Consider the following 12,984-nt stretch of genomic DNA (forward strand, 5'->3'; position numbering starts at 1 on the left):
TGGGGACCAGAATTCAGAGCCTTGCTGGGGAATCATGGCACTTGGGCTGGTCACCACTTGAAATGGAAGTTCACTTTGAAAAACACATGGTGAAAGAAAAAGTTATATTTATTTAGGCATGCAGGTAAAACATAAGAGAAAATATATTCTCCCAAATGAGAACTCTACTGAAATTACTGAATTAAGGGGAAAATAAATGTATACATTTGCTCATGAAGCTAGGGAGTGTTGCTAAAATAAAGTATACTGAGAACTTTTGAGTTCCATCATATTATTTCAGAAATGCTTACTGGCTACTTTACTTGAGCTTAAGTAATTTCTTCATGGAGCAAAAACTAAATGCTCTTTGATTTGGAAATAATTGCAATCTAGCCAAGAGAAGCTAGAGGGATCAGAGAAATTGAGCTTTAAGTCCTAGTTTTGTCAGTTTGTCCATAAGTCTGCTGGGATCTCACCTGCAAGGCTGCCGCTGCTAATGCTGGTGAGCATGGGCAAAACCAGGGTAAAGTGAACAGAAATCTGGCTATAAGGAAGGGGTTGAACTTGGTCAATGTGTCTTAACCCAAGGATGTGGCAGACCTGACTTTCTTTCTGATAAATCGCTGTGATAAAAAATCAAGAATTGCATATGGGATCCAGCATCATGTTATACCAGATAAGTTATTTGTAGATAGTTAGAGTTTGCAACCAGAGAAGGTAATGGCACCCCACTCCAGTACTCTTGCTTGGAAAATCCCATGGACGGAGGAGCCTGTTAGGCTGCAATCCATGGGGTCGCTAAGAGTCAGACATGACTGAGCGACTTCACTTTCACTTTTCACTTTCATGCTTTGGAGAAGGAAATGGCAACCCACTCCAATGTTCTTGCCTGGAGAATCCCAGGGACAGGGGAGCCTGGTGGGCTGCCGTCTATGGGGTCACACAGAGTCGGACACGACTGAAGTGACTTAGCATAGCATAGAGTTTGCAACTGTGAAACTCACATACCTGGTGAGTAAAGCCCATCCACAGTGTGAGGGGATCATTCTGGGAAAGTTGGCCAGAACCTGCATAGAGCTCTAAGATTAGTAGGGAAAGACATTGTAAAGGAGGAAACAAATTAAGTCCTGAGATTTGGCAGGAGGGTGAAGGATGGGGTGGGAAGAGATATATACCTGAATTATAACATAAAGGGAGGACAGAAAAGATACTGTTTTTTGAGAAAAAAACACCATCACTGAGAGTGGACATCATAATCAGATCTCCATTTTACTTTATTTACTTCATAAGCAACTCAAAGGCAGGTTGTTTGGACAACCCAGAGAGGTATAGAATGAAGAGCAGACGTTTTGGAACTGGTTCTTTTCTCCAGAAGTAATAATTTCATATTCCTCTTCTTACATAATAAAGATTTAAGAAATACTTTAATTCTGCTTAGTAGATGGAGATTCAAGCATTGTGCATAAACTTAAAAAAATAAGAGAAAAATCAAATCATCATCATCACCACTGTCATCGTCATCATCATAGTAACAAAAGGGAATGGGCTGGGAGACAAAAGTGTCTGATTATTAATTCACAGCAGCAGACCAGTAGATAATTTGGAATGTATAGACTGAGGTTTAGAGGTGAAATCCAATTATATGGCTATATGAAGTCATAACCTGGAAAACTATACATTAAAGAGCTGTAGATAAAGTTGTGTTTAGAAATCAAAGTGGAGAATGGAGTGAGGACAGGAGGAAGAAACCTGAATCAAGACAGGAAGTCTGGTGAAAAGGAGGAGATCTTAATCTGTGACAGTGTAATATGGATCAAAGGTGGGCATGGTTCAGCGTGAAGTCAGAGGAATACAGTCTGACTGAGGTGTTGAAACTAAAAGACCAGTGTATTAACATGATGATCTACACAAATAATGATGTGGTTCAAGGTGTTAGGCAGACTAAAGGAAAGAAAAACAGACTCTGAGTCTCATATCAAATATGTTATGAGACATAAGGAAGATACTTATAGTGAAGTACGCAAGAGGATGCAGGAGAGCAATGACAAATTCAAAGCCAGTGTCATGTTGCTGAAAACAGGGACTAGGGATTGAAGACTGTACCAACCTTCTCACTCATATCTCAGACAGGAGACAACTGCAGGTGACGATGCTTCCCTTTGAAAGTTATGGGAACATTGCTGTTTCTTGACTCATCTAGAGTAATAAAGTAGACGATTTTAAACTGTGGTGCATAGCATTTCTTAAAATCTTAGCTTTGGATGGAAGGAGAACTGGTTAAGTGGTTGGATGAGGGACCAGGGATGAGAGAGGGTATGTCAGGGCTGAATTAATCTGAAGTGAGAGTGGAACACAGGACAACATGTGATATGCTCAAATTAAGACACAGAAAACTTGACCTGTACTTAAGACATCATCCTGGTGCTTTGACAATGATGTTTTATACATATACACAAAAGTTTCACTCATAGTTAATTTTGAAAGTGAAAGTGTCAGTTACTCACTCGTGTCTGACTCTCTGCGACCCATGGACTACAGCCCGCCAGGCTTTTCTGTCCATGGGATTCTCCAGGCAAGAATTCTGGAGTAGGTTGCCATTACCTTCTCCAGGGGATCTTCCTGACCCAGGGATTGAACCTGGGTCTCCTGCATTGCAGGCAGATTCCTTACTGTCTAATTTGCAGGGAAGCTCCATATTTAATTTTACTCATGGGTTATCAATTTAATAATTTCTTGATTTCTAAGTTCTTAATAACCTTACCTTTAATATTGCAATTTTTAAACTTAATTTCCCTAGAATTTAGGGGAGAGAGAGAAAGGACTCATGCATACAGATGGGCATGGTAACTACCCTATGAAAATAATTCTGTGACCTTTTAGACAGGTAGACAGACATATTTTGCTAGGTGTCTCAAAACACTTTTCTTGTTGTTCTGTAAATTAAACAATAAAAATACTTAGATTTTTACTGACTTCAGCTACATTTTCTTTTCTCGTTGTGATTTAAATCTTTCCAAGTCTGAAGTTTATGGTTTTGGTGCCATTTAATTTACATGAGTGGAAAGAAAATCTTAACAGTATTTTTTATAACTGGAGAAGCATATTTCTTCTATGCTTCCATAACTCACAAACAGCCAGACAGATTTTGCTTAAGCTTTCAAAAGAAATTCCATTTTAGACTAGACACTAATATGGAAAATCTGAAGCCAAATGATTCCACTACTTCAGGTCTTATAACTCAGAGAGAAAGACAGAGAAAGAGAGGAGATAGAGAAAGAGAGACCAAGAGAGAGACAGACAGAGAGAGACACAGAGAAACAGAGTGAGATGGTGGAGTTAGGGGGAGGCAGACAGACAAAGAGAAGTCAAGTAATTTATGAATTAATTGGAATGCTTTTCTGAATCATTTGTCTAAAGTTTACATATGTATGTATATTTTAACATTTCCTTTCCAGTCCTCTGAGACGCTTATCATGCTTACACGGGCATAATTTTCTTAAGACATTGTGCTTTTCATTTTAGTTGAATATTTTTGTTTCTGGAAAGTATGCAGGTTAACATTTCCTCTGAATTATACCATTTAGATGCAACTTCTTATAGCAGTATGAAGAAAAGCAGAAGATAAAACAGGGATATATATTAGTTCAACATTAAACCTTTACAGAACGTGGGGGGTTGAGGGAAAGTGAAAAAGCGAAGACCAACCTCACCAGACACAATTCCTTCTGAGTCGAGCTCCTGTGGACTTCAAAGGGTTTACTGCTCAAAATCCAGACACACCACTCAGGGGAGGGAGTGAAAACCAGCCGACAATTGCCAGTCACAGAGTCTTGGCCAATTTTAACTTGGAAGTTGTCCTCTCTGATTTTTTATCAGTGAAAAATGTCTGGAATGAAGGGAGACACTTCTAAAGTTTTTCACTTCTTTATGTTTTTGCAGACTAAAATAGGCTGGAAAAACTAGAATTTCATGAAACAGCTCCCAATTATAATGTAAAGTGTTCATCTCTGTATTTTCTTCAGGGACAACTAAATTAAAAAAAAAAAATCTAGGTATAGTATATATCAAAATCATAGTATTTTAGGCTTCGAAAGCTTCTAGCAATTACAGTGTAAAGTTAGCATGTTTTATAGGAGAAAGTATTCGCAGCTGCCTTTTCACTTGTGTTTTCACACTTCGTTCCTTCTTCCTGCCCGGGGTGCAATCTGCTTCCCAACTGTGGTCTGCTTTCCACCGGGGAAACAGGATCCTCAGATGTCCTCACCAACTGCTTCCCTTGATTTTGAGCCAGTTACTTGACCACAGTAGGAGAAGAAAGGTGAGTTTGACCTACAGGCCACGGGGAGGGTTAGTCTTGATGGAAACCATCCCCATGGAAGTCTAGAACAACCAAGCCTGTGTTCTGTTTTTTTTTCTTTGGAACACAAGTACCTATAGAAGGACCAAAGAAATCAAAATGATAAACCTAAGAAAACCTAAATAGACAACAAGAACAAACATTGTCATTGTCAAGAGGTTATCTTATTGACCATCACATTTGCTGGACAAAACATGCTTGAGAGAATTATTTTTTTGGAGTAATTTACCTAAATCACAGTTAAACATAAATGTGTCCCTGTTTTTTATCATAAAATGCTCCTCCCTGTGTGTTTTCAGGTCTGTGTTTGTGTGGAAAGTTCAGAATAGCTTAAGGTGGGTCTGTGGTGATGGCATTTATAGAAACAACTGATCTCTCTTGCCTGTAAGCCTAATGGATTCATGCAAAGCCAATGAGAAGACAGAAGGAGATACATGTCTATGTTTTAGGATGCCAAAACAGTTTATTGGAGCATAATGGACTGGTTACTAGTTTAGCCTATAAATTGCAAGATAAACAGCTAATTTCATTTTTGTCCCTTGAATTTGGAGTTTTCTTCTCTAACCTGCAAACAGTGCAATATATATATATATATGTATACATATATATATATTTTTTTTTTTTTTTTTTTGTAGAGAGAGCTTTAGCAGGTTCCCTCTCCTTCTGTTGTGTTGATGGCTGTGGTGAGTACACACATCTGCCATATTGTTGTTATGTGGTCCACAGGCACCCATCATAGCAGCTGTTATTGGCAGATCATTTCAAGTATCCTGGTGCTGAATGGAATATAAATGATCGTTGCACAATGTGTATGAATCTGGAATTATGTCTTGTGACACTGGCTTATTATCAATATATTCTATGTTTTATTCCTAGTACTTCTGTGATGCTAGTATTTGCTTCCAAAAAAAGGTTTGTTATCTAATTACTCAAACATTCAAGAATGCTGCAATGTTGCTGGTGTGACAGGTTAGTGCCAGAGAACTGTTTTGCTATAAAACAGTTTTTGTGTATGGTGCCTACTTTAAATATATCACAATCTGTATTTCATAAATATTATTTATTATTATTATTATATATTATTATAATATATTATATTAAATAATAAATATTATTTATTATTTTATAAATACAGATTGTATATATATATACACACACATAAATATACATTAAAATATAAATTATATATAAATATATACTATATAAATTATATAAAATACAAAATAAATATAATATATTATATAATATATTGTGTATATTATATATAATATAATGATATATGGTATTATAATATAATATATAGCAACATATATGTAGTAAAATATGTAAAAGTATAGAAAATAATTGGAAAAGGAAATGGCAACCCACTCCAGTATTCTTGCCAGGATAATCCCACAAAGAAAAGGAGCCTGGTGGGTAACAGTCCATGGGGTTGCAAAGAGTCGGACACAACTGAGCAGTAACTGAATGTACACACATACAAAATAATATATTGAAGTTAGTACAGTGGTAAAATTCTAGTGTTATATAATGGGCCTAACACTGCTTTAATGTTATTTAAAAAGTCCCTCTCTCCCCACTCTGTCTCTCTCTCCCTGTCTCTCTCTTAGACCAGAGAGAACCATCCTAAGCTATTGGGTATCCCAAGTCCTGTGTGTGTTTTGTCACAGCTTTGTTTCTACAAAATCAATGGTTTTGAACAAAGTTAAGAGTGTTTCAGGAGTTCACATTAAAATGGGAATGCATTAAAGACACAACCACACCGATCTATAGGGCTTATAAGTAGATTTATTCAATTTACTTATAACTAAAGAAAGCCTTTAAGTGAAACCATGGGTTAGGTGGATGAATTACAAAGACAGGAGATATTTTGGGGTAATTATTAATTAAGGAAGGATTATTGGAAGTAATTATGTGCTTTTGTACATATAATTCTTTTCACCGTTTACCATTCTTTGACTGACATTATCACAATCAAACATTAATTTGTGAGAAAATCTTCCATAAACAGATATCCCCAGAACTTAGAATTTTTAACCCCTTGCCTTTTAGCCACATGTGGGAAAAAGAGATCCTTTATGAAAGGATGATGCCAGGTTTAATTTGTCTGGTACCAATTCTATAAGAATAGCATATTTGAATCCATGTTATTGTTCAGTTGCTAAGTTGTGTCTGACTCCTTGTGACCCCGTGGACTGCAGCATACCAGGCTTCCCTGTCCTTCACTATCCCTTGGAATTTTCTCAAACTCAGGTCCATTGAGTTGGTGATGCTATCCAACCAGCTCATCCTCTTTCACCCCCTTCTCCTCCTGCCCACAATCTTTCCCAGCATCAGGGTCTTTTCCAGTGAGTCAGCTCTTCACATTAGGTGGCCAAAGCACTGGAGCTTAAGCTTCAGCATCAGTCCTTCCAATTCGTAGGAAATTCCTATCTTTGAAACTGTTGCTTCAGAACATGTTCATGAACAAAGTCCATGCAGTTCTGAGTTCCCGTTTGTTTTCTCTAGCTCACAATCTTTTTTGTGGTCTTGTCCAATCCTCTGTGTGCTAATAATTTGGATGTTTATTTCCAGCCCTGACTTTCTTATAAACTAACACCTTCGTCTCACTATTTAGGAGACATTTTCCACTAGGATCTAGACGTAGCTCATCAAACTATCCTTCACCTAGCCCACAATTTCTATGGATTTCCTGTTTCTCAAAGGGAAAAAGCCTGTTGTACAGATTTCTTGGGCCAAACAATTTAGATTATTCTTTATTCATTTTTAAATCCATCCAATCCACCAGGAAGCCACATTATCTCTTCCATGAAAATATACCCAGCAGCAAATCACTTCTCAGCCCTGGCATCCTGCTCCTCCATCTCTCCTAAGAAACATTGCAATGGCTTTCTAAAGAGACATTTTCCCTTTCACAGCAGTCAAAATTTTAGAAAAGCTTTCATTCAAAAACTTGAGTCAGACTGAGTCATGCCTCAGCTTATCACCTTGTAGCTTCCTCTTTTATCCTGTAAGTAGTAGCCGGAGTTTACACCACAGATCATGGGCACCTGGATGCTGCATGAAACCCTTCTTTATTCCCTGTTTTTCCTTAAATATGCTGGGTGTGTTTCTGCCTCAGAACTTTTTCACTGCCTCTCCTTCTGTCTGAAATATTCTTTCTTCTATTATTGAATAGATGGGTTTACTCCTTCCTTTGTGTTTACACGTGTAAGATTTTCTCTGACTCCTGCATCCAATTCAGCTCCACCCCCACCACCTTACTTTGTGCTATTACTTGACATTAAACTCTCTGCAACATCTTTTTAACCATCTGTTGCCATAGTCTGTATTTCTTCACCAAAATAAAAATTCCATGAGTCTGGATTTGTTTTGTTCTCCAATATAACTTCAGAGTCTAGAAGGGTATGTAGACATTCAATAAGTATTTGTTGATTTAAATTAAGTTTACTGTTTTAATGGAATGCTCTGAGTAAGAATACTGGAGAGGGTAGCCATTCCATTCTCCAGGAGATTATCCTGACCCAGGGATTGAACCCGGATCTCCTGCATTGAAGGCAGATTCTTTACTGTCTGAGCCACCAAGGAAGCCCTTACTGAATGCTAAGTGTATTCAAAAGATTGCTATAAGAAGAAGAAATAAGTAGTTTTGTCAAGTTCTCATTTACAACAGAACAGATGTGGACTTTTTTCCCCAGTAAAGACAATAGTGGTCTTAATTCAATCAACACTCTTCTTGCTGGCAAAGGAAAGTTTTCTGTGCAGAAAGAAGAGGCAACTTGACCTCTAAAAATTCCTTCCCCTATCCCTCATAAACCAAAAAAGAAATGTATTTAAATCAACTACACTTCAATTTAAAAGAAATGTATCACAGAAACACAAATTTTAGAATATGCCCAATTGAATTAAAATCTCCAACGGAAAACTGAGATTAAATGCTTTAAAATACTGGGAAGAGTCAATATATTCCTGTATGTTTTGTCTTTCTTTCCTATCAATGTAAGATAATTAATGATTTTTTATCAAATACACTATTTTAAATCTGGATCATAAATAAACACTTTCAGGCAAAGAATGAGAAAGAGGAATAAACATACTATAGTATTATAAGGGCCAAGATAAGTATATTTTAAAAGTTTTATATTTTATCATCAAAATATATGGATTTTGTCCCTCATGTCTCTGCTTGATAATTTCTGAGATAAATCCAGGAATAAAATAACTCTGAAGTGTGAGGTCAAAATAACCTGATTTAGTGCAGAAGGTGAATAATAGAAACATTTTTTGACACTCCGAATTCTGTTTTTTGGATCAGATAGATACTTTCCTTTTCAGACACCTTCCTATGCATGCTGTGGGGTGTTTTGGATTTTGCTGCAGATGATGTAACCATGGTAAGTTACCTATTGGTGCATCCAGAGTACAACTGACTGACAGGAAGAGATTTACCATTTGAATGCAATTATTCACCACATGTGCATGAAATTAAAGGTCCCAGATTGCTCTGATGATCCATGTAAGATCAGTTTTTCTGAGTGTAGAAAGTAGCAGAGTTAAGAGGTTTTAAGAACATGTAAAAATGATCCTGATGACTTCTAGGGAGTGAAGACATAGTCTCAGAAGTGAAGGAGACTGAGGACCTGGATCCAGGGTTCATCCACATAACCTCTTAATGACTGCCTGGATAGCTTCCCTTCCCAGTTGCTGCTGCTTCATGTCAAAATGGGGACAATAATCATTATCTTGCTTAACTACAGGTTATGGTGAATATTAAAAAGCGTCATAAAATATTTGGTAGGTGCTAAGAAGGATCTGTACATTTTTATATGAGTACAAGTTCACAGCAGACAGTAATATGGAGATTACCGGATGTTCTGGAGTTTACTGGAGATTACTGGAGTTCACAGGATGGAGAAATACCAAAATTGCAAGTTGAACGATAAAGCCAATACACAACTGATGTCTGCAAAAGCAACATAGACAAACTGTTTCTAGCTGGAAACAAAGCAATCCTGGTCAAATGAGCTTGCTTCAAGCCAGTCAAGGAAAGTTCATTTCAGAATGTGTTCTGTATGGGAAGTCCGGTGTCTTGGCTGGGGTTCCCCAAAAAAGACCTTAGATGAGGCTTCCCATACTAGTTACCCATTGGGAAAATTCCCTGACAATTGTGGAGGCATTGGGTATGTAAGATGCATGGAAAATAGGGGAAGCAAAACTGTGCCATCAAATCAAGACCCATAAGGTTAACTACACTGAAGCCAACAGCAGAGGTTTGAGACCCGCAGGTCACACGTGGGACTTGGGAAGCAGGGGAGTGAGACAGCAGTGCTGTTAGAGTGCACCTCAAGGGGACACACTGCACACAAGTCTGAGCAACTGAAGTCAGACCCTACTGATGATTTTGTAGCATGGTTGTAGAGATAGATGGACGTTGTTGACTCCTCATCCACAGAGCCCTCCATACAGTCTGTGGAATGTTATGAGTCACACTCTGGGGGAGGGTCCAAAGGGTACCTGGAAAAACTCAGCATGTGGCAGGGAGGATGAAATTAGAGGAGGATTCATAACAAACAAGGCTGAATATTATGGTACCTCCAGGGCGTTACCTGGATCCTGGCATGTATTGCTGCTGCTGCTAAGTTGCTTCAGTCGTGTCCGACTCTGTGCGACCCCATAGACGACAGCCCATCAGGATCCACCGTCACTGGGATTCTCCAGGCAAGAACACTGGAGTGGGTTGCCATTTCCTTCTCCAATGTATGAAAGCGAAAAGTGAAAGTGAAGTCCGTCAGTCTTGTCCAACTCTTAGCGACCCCACGGACTGCAGCCTACCAGGCTCCTCTGTCCATGGAATTTTCCAGGCAAGAGTACTGGAGTAGGGTGCCATTGCCTTTCCCATGTATTACTGAAGAGATAGCAAAGCAGGGAATAACCTTATAGTGCTCCCTTGGTTTCAAATTCTGACTCCATCATCCAACCTTGCGTCACCCTGGTCAAATGCACTAACCTCTGTGCATCTGTGTTCTCATAATGCCATGGAGATGACTCCCCCTAACTAGTTTGTTTTTTGTGAAGATTGAGTGACACAATGCATTGAAAAAGAAAAAAACAGAACACCTTAGAAGACTGTTAGGAAGTTTATGTCTATTTCTAATGAATATTCACCATATACAAACAATCTTCACTTTTCTGATTCTGCATTTATGAAGAATCCTGAGTTTACAATGGATTTTTCATCTGCATCTGCAAAGTGGAGGAAAGCAGACTGGCGAAAGGATACAAAAGGTTTCATCTCCCAGCATCTTTCTTGCTCGAACATTTTTTTTACATACCTGTAGCAAACTAAAAAAAAATGCATATATATATATACAGATATAGATATAGTTTAACATCTTTACTGAAATCTACAGCAAGATGTGTCTGGGATTTGAAGAACAATTTGCTGCTTGATGTTCACACTGGAATGGCCTTGAACAATACTGAATAACTATATAAATATTCTTTTTCAGATTATTTTCCTTTATAGATTATTACAAGACACTGAGTATATTTCCCTTTGCTGTACAGTAGGTCCTGGTTGGTTATCTGTTTTATATACAGTACAGTGTATATGTTAACCCCAAACTCCTAAGTTATCCCCCTTCCCCTTTCCTCTTTGGGACCATAAGTTTGTTTTCTCTCTAGGCCAAGTTCTGATTCACTCATATTATCTTTTAAGATTTTACCTATAAGTGATGTCATATGATATTTGTCTTTCTCTTTCTGACTTATTTCACTTAGTATGATAATCTCTAGGTCTATCCATGTTGCTGTAAATGCCAGGATTTCTTTTTTTTTTTTTTATGGCTGAGTAATATGCCATTGTGTATATGTACCACATCCTCTTTATCCATTCATCTGACATAGAATTAGAATTCCAAGTTAAGTTTACTTTTACTGAAACTCACTCACCACCTTTCCTCTCTGGTATTTTTCACTGGGTCGGATTTTTTCATGTCTTTCTTTGTAACTTCTTTACAGATTATACAGCAGGAAGCAAATCTTTTAGAACATGAGTTACCTGACTTTTCCATTAGGTATTTTCATAGAATTTACTTTGAGTAAGATTTTATTCTTAATCAGATTTTTATCTTTCAAATATGCATCTTTGACTTTGAGTTATAAAATTTTCTTAAAAGAGCATCACTACCATTTCCAAGAAATGCATCTGTGATTGCTTTGAGGTAAATGAGAAAGAGAAAGCATGGCAGAATAAGACCCTGATTCTTATTCTTTTCAAAAATATTCAGAGGTGAGAGGCAGTGCACAGCTCTAACATCAGAATAATGATTTCATGTATATTCATAAAACCATTTCAAAAATCCTCTCGAAAAGCCTACAGTGTCTCCAGGAGTAGACCATGCCTTCAAAATATATTGAACTATAGAGGGAAGACTAGGGAGATAGTAAAAGGCAGTAGAAATTCTAAAGCACAGATGTCAGAGAAAGCTCAGGGTAGAGCCTCAGGAAAATGTAGGTTTCCTGGTTGACTCTTTTTATTCTTTACCTTTTAAGGTGAAGTTACTCTTTACCTTTTCTGCCAAAGAGATCTTTTTAAGTTTATTTGACTCAGCAACATTTTTTTTCCAAACTTCTCAGAAACCCAGTAAGTGGTGAGCTCCAGTGGTGCACAGTTGACCCACAGTATAATTTAAAAACCCATTAGTCTTAACCTTGATCTATTTTGGCATTTCCTCCAATTCTTTTCTGAGGATGTGGTGAGCATTTGCCATTTCAAGATCCCAACCTCCCATCCCATGTTTGTGGCAATGGTACCTCATCTTGCCTATGATGAATGACTCCATTCTCCCCTCGTCACCACCACATGCTATGAGTCGCTTATATTTATGTAATCCCCTTGAATATCTGCATTACACTTGGTTATAAATTATGCCCTTGAGGTAAACCTACTCTTTTTGTCCCATTTGTACATTTAACATTAAGTACCTTGGACAAATGGTACCCGCTCCAGTACCCTTGCCTTGAAAATCCCATGGATGGAGGAGCTTGGTGCAGGCTACTGTCCATGAGGTCGGAAAGAGTTGGGCACGACTGAGCGACTTCACTTTCTTTCTTTCACTTTACCTTGGAGTAAAGAGTAATCTGAAGTCCTCTCACTCCTTTTATTTGTGGTGGGAGTGCAGCTGGGAGAAAGAAAAAGAGGTGGGTGATACTCTCTGATCTCTTAGTCAACTTGACCTCTGGGTCATAGGCTAATGTTATTTGATAGGAAGAAAAACCCTTAACTCTGAGGTGCTATTCATAGGATGCCCTTAGGTAAGGATGTCCTAGAAAAGTAAAATCCAAGATCTGCCTTCTGAGAAATGTAGGTGATTCACTCCCTGGAGTCTGTGCATATTTTAAATGTTCTAGCTGTATGAGCAAGCCCAGTTGTAGAATGTATCTATTCTGATCCAGAGTCTAGGGATCTGCCATCGATGGCTCAGGTGCCTTGCTGTTTTGTCTGAACTATGTGCTTGCCTGCATCCTTGGAATTACTTAGTAAAGCTTGATACCAAATAACATCTTTGATTCCTGTGAGTTGGGTTTGACAAGCAGTTCTGTGAGTTAGTTCAAAGACCTAAATCGGTAAAGAAAAGTTTGACTGT

Source organism: Bos grunniens, chromosome 17 (genome assembly GCF_055505025.1).
Source record: "Bos grunniens cultivar Pamir isolate PY7600 chromosome 17, Bosgru_T2T1.0, whole genome shotgun sequence".
Taxonomy (NCBI): domain Eukaryota; kingdom Metazoa; phylum Chordata; class Mammalia; order Artiodactyla; family Bovidae; genus Bos; species Bos grunniens.